The sequence below is a fragment of the Mytilus galloprovincialis genome, chromosome 5, assembly GCF_965363235.1.
Source record: "Mytilus galloprovincialis chromosome 5, xbMytGall1.hap1.1, whole genome shotgun sequence".
NCBI lineage: Eukaryota > Metazoa > Mollusca > Bivalvia > Mytilida > Mytilidae > Mytilus > Mytilus galloprovincialis.
Genome location: NC_134842.1, coordinates 20,893,790 through 20,906,039, shown reverse-complemented (window position 1 = coordinate 20,906,039; position 12,250 = coordinate 20,893,790). Strand labels below are relative to the sequence as shown.

The 12,250-nt window shown below is 30.9% G+C and overlaps 1 long non-coding RNA gene across 2 annotated transcripts; it reads right to left on the bottom strand.

The window, feature by feature from the left end:
- Nucleotides 1-972: 972 nt before the first annotated feature.
- Nucleotides 973-10,261, bottom strand: LOC143074387 (uncharacterized). Of its 2 annotated transcripts, none has more exons than XR_012977830.1 (5): nt 10,117-10,261; nt 4,694-4,830; nt 4,106-4,185; nt 3,217-3,304; nt 973-1,185 (listed from the first exon to the last, which is right to left on the bottom strand). It is a non-coding gene; the product is annotated as an uncharacterized LOC143074387 (long non-coding RNA). The 2 variants fall into 2 exon arrangements; XR_012977831.1 differs by lacking the exon at nt 10,117-10,261 and adding an exon at nt 7,869-7,936.
- Nucleotides 10,262-12,250: the final 1,989 nt, after the last annotated feature.

Genomic DNA, 12,250 nt, shown 5'->3' with positions numbered 1-12,250 from the left:
AAGCAATACAAATGGTGGTGCTTAACTTTTAGCGGACTGTATATAAAAAGTAGATGATAATGCGAAAAAATATTATGACAGTTGTTGTCCATTTGTTTGATGTGTTTGAGCATTTGATTTTGCAATTTGATAAGGGATTTTCCATTTTGAATTTTCAAAAATAACAAACAAAACATATCGAGATATAGTCTTCAACTGTTATGAACATTTGCCATGTTTATGTTTGTCTTTTATAAGGATAAAATGATAAAATATATGTTCTTTATTTGCAAAATAAACAAAAACCAATTTTGGGTATAATAGAAAAACAAAGGATTGCAGGATCAGTCTTTACCACAAAATCTGTCCGCCAAAAAAAAAAATCAGAGAAAAGGTGCTTTTGTTAATGTTTTTCATCTGAAAGTCATAGTGTTCTTATATGTATATACTGTCACACTTTTTAAATTTTTTTCAAAAAATCGAAAGCAAGTTTGCTTGTGTGTCGCATTGCAAGATTTATTTATGATTATATAGCCGCATGATCAATTGATAACTTGTTGTCATCTTTTAACAATCTCTACCACACAGAAAATCGACAATATTTAAAATAAATTGGAAGTAACTTCCGATGTTATAAAACTGACCTACCAATTAGAATTATTTATTTTCGAACATGAGCTACACGACAGATATCACATGTGGTGCCGGATCGGCTTACCCTTCCGAAGCACATGAGACCAACTCAAGTTTTTATGGGGTTCGTGTAGCTCAGTCTTTTTTTATTTGTTGTTTGTGTACTTTTGTACTTCGACATAGTATGTTGTATTCCACCTAGCATGTTATATCATACATGAGTTCTAATCATGTCAGTAATAACTGGTTTGTACGATCAGGTTACATGTGAAAAATGTTTCCATTTGTATAGCAGTAAAACTAATATATGCCTTTTAAGGCGTTAAACTTTCGCCCCTCTAAATAAATTTGAAAATAATACTGTTTAGAATTCATTTATTGTGCATATGCTTTTATTATTATTGTAATCACATAGAAATGTTCATAACATTTAAATATCGGTTTATGAATTACATCTTGCATACATTTTTCCATTTGTGAGTTCTGTTTGTGTATTTGCTGGAATATCAATCCATTGGTCATTCCAAAAGCAGTTGTGTGTTTCGTAAGTATTTCCATATCGTGATTTCACTCCTGGAAAATGAAAAGGAAAAGTAATTATAATAAATTAAGCTTTGTATGTTTTCCAATGTATCTTATATTTTTTGGAATAATGAAATAAAATGTATATCTTAATGGGTTGTGTGTTTATTACATACGTTGCGAACGTCCCCAACTAAAGAAGATCTAACATAAGTTTATCTGCTCGTTTTTATGTTCGATTTTATGTATCTTTGTCGTAGCCTGGCTTGGAAAAATGAGTTTAAAAAAAACGTGCCGTATGCATTTTAAATGAAATGCGGATAGAACAACGCTAATTTCAATGAAACTTTCATACAAGTGAGGTATTACCCTGCAATAAAACCAGGTTCAATCCACAATTGTATACATGAGGAAATGATTGTACTAAGTCAAGAATATGACAGGTGTTATATATTCGTTAGTTTGTGTTTGAGCTTTTGAATTTGCCATTTAATAAGTTCTTTCCTTCATGAATTTGACTTGGAGTTTCTTCTTTCAAGCAAATGTTAAAGCATTTTGAGTAATCATAAGATTTTATTCAGATATATGGACAAATACGAAAAATGAATTGTGATTTTCTATGAAGAAAAATGTTCGAACGTAAAATAATATAGAACTCCATTAAAGAATTTATATATGGTATCCGCGATTCATAGCAGTGCATTACATTTATACCAGTATATTAATAGGAGGAACTCAATTTTGACATTTATACCTGTATATTAATAGGAGGAACTCAATTTTGCTGGTCTTCTACGAACCAAAACAATAAAGAAGCTGATTTTTTTTTAAATTCATCAAATTATCTACTTGTGAAGGAGCACTTCAACACGTCACATTTGGTAAAAAAAAACACTATGGAATTATCAACATGCAAGACGTTTTCCATATACATGCGCATCCTATAGTGGTTACATGGTGATTATTTAATTTCGGCTGCTTCATATTTTGACCTACATTTTGATAATGATGGTCTGTTTAGAACTAAACTTAACAAGAAAAAAGAGGATTTTCAAACTTCAATTTGTTAACTTTACATTTTCTGTGGAGTAACATGTCAACAGATCTGTATGGATCATATTTTTTCAAAGGTGTAACAAAATGAATTAAAATGTGTAAGGTTAATCCTATTGATATAGGTTTACTGCTCAGAAAGAAGCTATTGTATTAAACGTTCCGAATTCTTAAGATGACCATATCCCTTAATACGATTATCGGAAGCCTCTGTGGATTGTTTGAACGTAATGGTATATCTAATTCACACATGACGATTGATATGTCTCCTTGTCATGAGCATAACCCCAACCTTATTTTTCGATTGCTACAATACAGAAATCATTTTTTGCATGGTTTATATTTGTTTAAACAACAATTCGGATGTAACATACGAAGCAGCAACAGCTGAGTTTGTCTTTGTATTTTGGTATAGCTTGCGTCATTTAGTCTTTTGTTTTCAATGTAACGGTTTGCTATTTAAATCAAGATTACGTAAAAGGGACAACAACCGAGTCAAGTGGGTCTCATTGGGGTCTAAGTGTGACGCGGAATTGCCGATTTTTTGTAAGCGTGACACGGGAAAGTCAAATTATTGTGCCGTGAAAACGGGAATTAAGGTCTAGCGGGACACGGGAAAGTCCAAAAAATGAGAATTGCTAAGGTACATGGTATAAGCGGGATACGGGAATCTGACAAAACAGTAAGCGGGATCCGGGATCAGAACCCCCCAATGAGACCCCCAGTCAATGGCAGGTAACAACCGAGGGTTAAGATATTAGGTCTGCAACACAGTGAGAAAATACCGCAACTGGAGGCGGGCGTCAAATTGGACAAAAAAAATGTATACTAGTTTAGTGAAAACAGAAGGCACACTTAACTCCTAAACAATTGAATGAACATAACTAATCAAGTTTTTTAAATTGTTATCTTGTTGCATGTCTGATTATTGAATTTTTTATTGGTATCGTCTTTAACTTGTTCACATGATTAATTACTCAACTTTGTTTTAGTCACTTAAACAAAACAGAGAATGCATTAAATACTGACCTGATATAAGATATTCATATCCTGTAGATAAAAACACTCCGCATTCACTTGTCGGAGAAAGAATTTTAACAATACTTGGGAGCTTGATCTACAACATTACAAAAATATAATAAAAACACGTAATGATATTTGAAATATATTACCTTTTAAAATTAAGAATTGACTTGTAATCGAATGATTTTGTTATTATTTATGTATATGTATTTATAACACAAGTATATAATCCAAGAATTTTAACGAAATATGTATCATTCAAAGCTTCTGTTCGTTTAAATGATCAAGTATAATTTACCCAGATATCATCCTTCTGAATGTTTTAGCAATATAGTATATGTCGGAATATTGTATACGTTTGTTTTTTTTTAGAAATTGTTTGAGTGCAGTTAATTTGGCATAATATGAAAGTAAAATATACCACGTTCTTTTTTTCTACGACGTGTTTGCAGTTTTCAAAATATTCAAAACTGATTTGGCGATTAGTTTTTGTGAAGTTACGAATAGTGCAATTTGATCAATTTATTATGCTGTAAACTCAGAATTTGAGGGAAGTTTTTATTGTTGTGAAAATAAGGACAAAAAAATATGTCGGAAAAAACAACTCTCATTTCAAATTCTAGTATGAGCATGTCCGGTGATCACAAAAATTTAAACATTTTTGCACATTCTGTAACAATAGCAATGATTAATGACCGAAAAAATCTGAAAATACAATACTTGTTATATCCCCGTTTAATTAGGAAATAAATTGAGCACACGTAAACCAATTTGATATGTAATTGCTTTTTTGATCTGCACATTTTTCAGATTAAGAAAACTACCGTATTGTGTTCTAAATGTTAAGATTAGTGCATTGCGATAAATTGCTATAAAACAATGCATGGTTACTCACTATAAAATTATAATTTGGCTTCACTGTTTATTCAATCTTATCGCCCACGCGTCTCTTGCTTTTTATTATTCCTTTTGTTGCTACAATACAAAATAAAATTCTATTCAAATGATGTTTGTCAAACTTATCAGGTTTGCATATACATTAATCATTGTTGCATATCATGCATTAAAGATAAAATCTCTTAAAAGTGTGTTTCCAAGACTCAGAAATAGGTTTGTTTTGCTTTTTTTTTTTTATTTGTCGGGATAACCATCTTTTTGTATCCAAGCGCACTAATGATTCTTTGGTAAACGAACGTGACTATAGCATCCATAGTTATAGACCTGCTATATTTTGATGGCACTGCTGGTAGGCGTTTTGTCCCCGAGAGTATCACAAGAAGAGAAGTTAGCACTTTCGAAGTTACATGAAATATCATTGATATGTTCATTTCATATATATAATAAATTATTTATAAAATGTTGATTTATTCGACACATTCAGGTTGTTCTTGTCCAAATTACAAAAATCTCCTTCTCTGAAATAACTGAGAAAGTATGAAACAAACTTTGATACAATTAAATAATTTATAATCTTCAAGCTTACCGAAAGTAGCCCGGCATAACTTCTTTTGATTTGTATCATACTGTGGACATTTTTTGCATCTTCTACCACGTGCCTCCGACAAAACACATAGCAGCACAAGACAAATCATGGTCACAATAGTTGGCTTCATGGTTATTCTGAAAGATGCCTCTTGATGTTACCAATGTCAAGAATGTCATTTTTAATTATGATAGTAACTTTAAACAAATAAATACCAACAACTACCATATTAAATAGCAGATTTTCATTATCTTTTAGTAACAAGTTTGACTGAACGAAAATAAAATAAGTAAATTATGTAGTAAACATGACACAATAATTGTATCCCTCCAAAATAATTACAACTTATCATGAATAGTATGCTTGATTGATAAATTCCTACCATGATATACATTATGTGTTTATAACAAAGAGGATATGTCAAAAAGTAAATATTTATCTGTTTATAACTTTTATAAGATAAGGTTATAGAAGTCTTTTTTTTAAGTATGAAAAATTTATGTTTAATAAAAGTAGTGTTATATCTCATTAAAGAAAAAGATAATTATGTGTGTTTGTTGTATTTTTATTCCTGAACTTAAAAAATACTTTTACGGAGGATACTTTTTCTTTTCTTTGTTTTTAAAATGTGAATTTTGGAATTGGTTTGAAAAGTCAAAAAACAAAAACAAATATTGTAACGCTAACAATAACTTGTAAAAGGTGTTTGGTCTCAAATAACATTTTCAAAACATTATCAAACTGATGTGAATAAATGTTGTGTAGGAATATAAATATCAAAAAAAGAATGAAAACTTGTATTCCGCAATCTTGGATTATAAAACAGCAGTACACAGTCGGTCTAGATATTTAATTAAAATGCAAGAATGATGGATTATTATAAATGCTTCCGTCTTTATGAAGATAAATATGTGTTTTAATGTTTATTATTAACGACTGCTTGTTTTACAAATAAAGAACACTTTTTGCTTGAATCGTATTGTTTCAACTTGCCAAATATACTAGGCAAAAAAAGAAATGTTATATTGTTTTTTTAATTTGAAAATATCACATACATTAATTTCAAATATTTTCATGATTAAAACTAGAAACCGGAATGATGTATCTATCAAAGTTACTCATTTATAAAAAAAATCGGAAATGACGTGACGTCATTTTCTGATTTCAAACAAATAACCATTTTTTTTTTAATTTACCAGTATAGAGAAGGAATCGAGTTGTCCTTTTGGTCATTAATTGAGTCGAACACGATTGTTAACAAAAGATCGCATTAAAAAATTGAAAAAGTTACACGTAAGTTAATGCCCCGTCTACGCCAAAGTGAGAGAGAACGAGCTATTGGGATGTTGGCAGCAGGGATGACTCAAGTGCAGGTTGCAAATCATTTTAATGTCTCTAGAATGACTGTTGCAAGGCTTAAGACTCGTCTTAGAGATACTGGCACAACAAATGATCGCCCCCGTAGTGGCAGGCCACGTGAAACGATGTTACGTCAAGACAGGCACATCCGCATCATTCCTCTCAGGAATCGATTTGTAAACGCGTCAAAAACTTCACGTCAAACCTACGGAAGACATAACAACAGAATATCTGCTCAAACAGTTCGTAACCGATTACGTCAAGTTGGTCTAAGAGCTCGTCGTCCATTGAAGGGATCTATCCTTACGCAGCGTCTCGGATGGCGCGACTTCAATGGACTCGGGTACGAATTCGATGGAACAGGCAAACATGGAGACAGGTTCTTTTTACCGATGGATCTAAATTCAACTTGCAATTTAGCGACGGCAGAGCCAGGGTCTAATGGAGGCGCAATGAACGATTTTCTGATGCGTGCGTGCAGGAAACACCTCAGTTTGGTGTTGACGGAATCTTGGTATGGGGCGGAATATCCTACTAGGAACGCACCGAGCTCAAAATCATCGTTGGTTATAACCTAACTGCAACAAGGTATACGGACGAATTTCTGGCTCCAGTTGTTCTCCCGTTTCTCCGAAGACATCGTTTTAACCACGTTTTCAATAGGACAACACCCGTTGTCACGTGGCACACATTTCGATGACCTTTTTAGAGAATAACTATATTCGTGTGTTGCCTTGGTCAGCAATGTCTCCAGGTGGTCATAAATGCAAGAGGTGGTCATATAAGGTATTGACATGTTAACCTGAATTCTGTACTCGTCCTGTTAAAAATGTCAGAAAATGTGCAATATTGTTTTCAATAGAGAAAACTTGTTATTATTTGTTAATTATGTTAGGTAACTTTTCCATTAACTTATTGTTATCAAATTTTTGTTGTAAAATCAAATGATCTTACAAGCATGTAACGTTTCTTTTTTTGCCTTGTAAAAATTGAAGATGACTCATACAATGTTACATTTATAAAAGAATTTGATTTGAATTTGCCTATTTTGTTATGTAGAAAGAAAATGAGTTCCGTGACCTCATTTTTTCAGATTATCTTCTTTTAACATTTATTTTAAAATGCTATCGTTTAGATTTCTTTTCAAAAAAAACTTGAGTATACCATTTACAAAATGTTAAAAATTATTATAAATTAAGGAATGTATCTCCTTCATGCAAGCTCTGTTTCCTTCACGGATTAGGCTATACTTTTGTGGAACGTTTGGATTATAGCTCTTCATCTTTTATATAAGCTTTGGATTTTACATATTTTGGCCACGAGCATCACTGAAGAGACATCTTTGTCGAAATGCGCATCTGGTGCAGAGAAGTTGATACCGTTAATGTTATTATATACAATCTATAGACATTTAGACAATTTTGAATAAAAAAAAACGAGACCAATCATTTCATTATATTTTTGAACAAGCTTGTTATGTACTACATTATAAAAACTTTTTTAAAAATTGTATCAACTTCAATGCTGAACCATAATTAATCACACCCCTTTCTATCTTTGATCTGAAAAAAAAATAAAAAATTCTAACATAGTGATTTTTAAATATAAAAAATGGAAATTGATTTGCACATTTTATACGAATTGAATAACTGCTGGCTGAGTTATTTGACAAAAAGCTTTAGCGTATTACAACAGATAATGTTGAAATGGACAACGAAATAAAAGAACAAGTTTAAAATATGAGTAGCGAAAAATCCAATCATTTTCATAAACATCAAAATTCAAACTAATCAATGAGATATCACATCTATCTTACCTTGTTCAAGATGAAAGTTAATTTCGTTTATTTAAATGTTAAAACGTCTATATATATATATATATATATATATATATATATATATATATATATATATATATATATATATATATATATATATATATATATTACAGAAATAAACCGGTTTCTATCATCGGTACACTTAATTTATCATTTTTTAAAACAATCGCTATTGTATTGTTTTGCGTTTTATGTTTTTTGTCAAGAACGTGTTGGTGTCAGATTCAGTGATAAATTTCCACTAAAACAACAAATACATGATATAAAAATTTCATATCCGGGTTTAAAGGTTTCTCAAGGACGTTGAAGTCATCTATCATAAATATTTAACATTTATCTCTTCTATGTATATTTTTGTTTTTTTTTAAATATGACCACGATCAGTAAGATAAATAACGTATATAGCTGATGAAAAATATTTAACGGAATGAATTACTTTATTTCAAGAGTACCTTCTACCTCTAGGTAAAAATTACTAACGTCGTTTTTCAAAACCTTTTAGAATTTTCTTGGTCCTTTCATGCACTTCAAAGTTATCTGAAACTGATTGATTAGAGAGCCACTTGTCAGTCTTATGTTTACCATCGCCCGTCCGGCATAAGTAGATTAACAAAAATTCCGAACTCCAACGGATATTCAAAAGGGAAAGTACTTTATCAAATGGAAAAATCAAAATCGAAAACAACCCTTATATTTCTGACATTGTAGAGGCATTTTCTGTTGGATTCGACCTTGATGAATAACTAGCTACACTCTCTCTTATATGACAGTTATAATTATAAATTGTGGTGACAGTAATGAATTTTTACTCACAACATCCCGTAAAAGTAGACCGAAAAATACAGAGCACATACTGGAATTATAAAATAAAATTAGAAATTATTTACTCAAGCATTTTATTTCTATATACAGTAATTCATCTTATGACAGTGGTGTATATTGCAACGACTTTCTCTAAAGTTCTGGAGTTTACATTCATATTGATATTGTAAAATATATTGACTATCTTTACAAATCTTCAAGCAAGATAGAATCTTAGCTTACCACATACACATTTCTTGGAATATGATAAATTAAAAGCAACCGCTTCGCTCTCATTCCATTTGGAATTTACTGACCCCATATCTACTGTATAAGATTACTAGCACACTATGTAGCCAACAATATTACGTTTTCGATTTTCATATTGGATGTAATTGAATATCATTAAAAAAAATAAAGCATTAAAAGTAACGGGCTTGTGCAAGTTATACTATACGTATCATAACTTTATTTTCCTGAATATGGCAAAGTGCTTCCAAGTCTATAAATATAGGCAACAGTATTATACCGCTGTACGAAAGTCAAAAAATCGATTGAGAGAAAACAAATCCGGGTTACAAACTAAAACCGAAGGAACACATCAACTATATAAAATTGTGTAGGTTGTTTGACACTTAAATTCGAGTTTCACCTTTTCCCATAAAATCCACCAAAGAAAAGGTATACATTAGGTTTTAGCTGGTACGTCATTTGATAATTTGTGGAGTGTTCTCTCGTTGAAAATCATTCCGTATCATCTTGTTATTTACAATACCATGCAATTGAAAGATTTTCCTGATTTTGTACTCTATAAACTTGTCCATTTCAATTGCAACCCGTAGGTTTCATTTGTCGTGCTTAAAATAACTGCAAAAGTAAATACAAAGGACAATAGATGAAAATAAGCCATTATCTCATTAGAAGAAAAAAAAAATACAAAAAAAAATTCGAATTGTTAAGCAGAACCTGATCTCTTTGTGTATATCACATGTATGAATGAAACATATACATTCCGGATTGAGGATTGTGTCTTTTTTATAACTATAACAAAGAAGCATAAGATATAAAAGGAAAAATCAATACTCAAAATTTGAAGAGAAACCAACAAAATCACAAAATGAAAAGATAATAGACAACCTATTGTAGAAACCGATTATTAAACCTGTAAAATGAGCATAATAAACTCCATTTCACATGTGGGTCTAAGATTGAATAAACAGATCCTACTAATTAAGTAACAATTAAAAAATATATTTTAAATGTGTTAAAAGAAAAATAATGTATTAAGTTACTTAAACTATATAAAGTGATGGAAGACAATATCAAAAAGATACATCGAGAAAGGAAAAATGAAATATAAAAAAAAAAAAATTATATTTGAAGGTAGGTGATACAAACAAATTGTAAACAATATAAACATACGTACTTAAATGTTATGAATCATCAACACACATTATTTATTATCAAAATAGCGCGTGGAAGGTACTGACATGTGAGAGTTCGCATACAATTCTTATCCTGAAGTAGACAAATATGTTTCCTTGTGCAATTAACATATTAACAACATGTTTTCATTCTTTTGATATTTGTATTCCTAAATATATTTACGTGTTACATTACATCAATATAACCACATATATAATATGTACGTGTTACATTACATCAATTACATTTGATAAAAATTATGATAAAAAAACTATCTTTATCGTTTGTCTTATAGAGAAAAATTAGCAGTTCACATGATTTATAACTAGAGTTGAAATACTATGGACTCATTTATATTCGTTGGATACTCATTTTCGTGAATTACGTGGATACAGACGAATCACGAAATTAAATGTTTAACAAATGACTAATTTATATAGGCTGGTATGCAGCATTAAAGTCTTTAGTTTTTAAATTGTTAGCTTAGTGTGATATGAAGCTGACTTCAATTGTCATCAGTTCAAGATGCGTTGCGCGAAATGGCGAACACAAAAGAGGAACGAAAGATCTGCATGTAATATATAGTCAAGCTTACCATCCTTCTATCTTTAATTTGAAAAGAAACACTTTCTGAGCCTAACTGATTTTTTTTTTAACAAACAATTAATAAAATCTTACTTACCATAAAGAAGGAGGATAAACAATACCAAATTTGACATGGGGAAATCTATTTTTGATATTTGGCGTTTGGGATTTTTTGAGAAACGGTTTAGAAGGTCGGAAGATATCATGTTAAATGAAGGGAATTTGGAAGCTGATTAAAGGTAAATTCAATCAAAACCCAACCAATATAGAAGGTGTTTTCTTTTAATATTACCATTGTTGGCAAAAAAATAGTACTTTATAAATTTCACGAGCCTTATTTACTAGTTGCTTCTCTTAGAAACAGTGCATTCGCATAATTTAGAAGCTAGGGAAGTATATATATATATATGTACCCAAATTCGAGTAATGTAGCTTATAGATATGAGAAGTTGTGGTATGAGTGCCAATGAGACTGGATAAGAAAGACATTAGCTTGAAGGATTTGGGATCTTGGTATCTATGTTGGTTTGTATTCTTCCACTGCCAAGAATTGTACGCCTAAAGAAATGATTTTATCTTCCTAGTTGATGCATTTGCATTTATATATAACAACATTACAGGGGAGTCTATATATATGGAGTATTAACATCTATCAGTTAATACACTATTCCAGACAACTCCTGTCATGATTCCCTTCAGGTTTTCCGTGTATTGGGAATCTTTAATTAAAACCAAGAGTTATAAGGGATGAAGCTTAAAGCATCCCTTTAAAATTGGACGGACGCCATCATAAATTGGTTGATCGTTATGGAATACCTGTTTTTCAGATAACGACAGATATGTTTCAATTGTATTTATCATAATCCCGTCCTGTTTGTTTTTCAAATGTGACCTACTGAATAAGCCTCGTAACCGGGTTTTTATCTTACATGATCAATATGACGGGTGCCACATGTTGATGAGGATAGTCATACCCTTCCTGAGCACATGGGAGCAACCTCGAATTTTCCTGTGGTTTGGTTGGTCGATTTTTAGTTTTGTAAGTTATTTTAAGTATACTTTTGTTTGGTGTTTTTTTCATGGCATTTTTTGTTTGTTTACAACTTATAAGTTTAATTATCTCTTTGATAATTGTTGCCTCTCTTTTATTGCTGTTCTTTTTAGAATTTAAAGAATCGTTTGTATAATAAGAAATTCTAAATGATAACAATTGACATCGATATTACGGAAAATTTTGTTTAATTTTTAGTATTAAATCATTGAATATAGACGGGTCTTTTCTTAGAATGATAACATAATAGGCTTTTTAACTAAACAGTAACAAATCTGGCATATAAGGGACACACTTCATGCCAATATGATATCCATACCACCTATCGGTAGACTGTATTTTGTAAATGCAAATAGATGGTTTGGCAACACTTTTAGGAATTTTGGTCCTCAATGCTCTTCAACTTCGTACTTTATTTGATCTTTTAAACTTTTTTGGATTCGAGCGTCACCGATGAGTCTTTTGTAGATTAAACGCGCGTCAGGCGTATATACTAAAT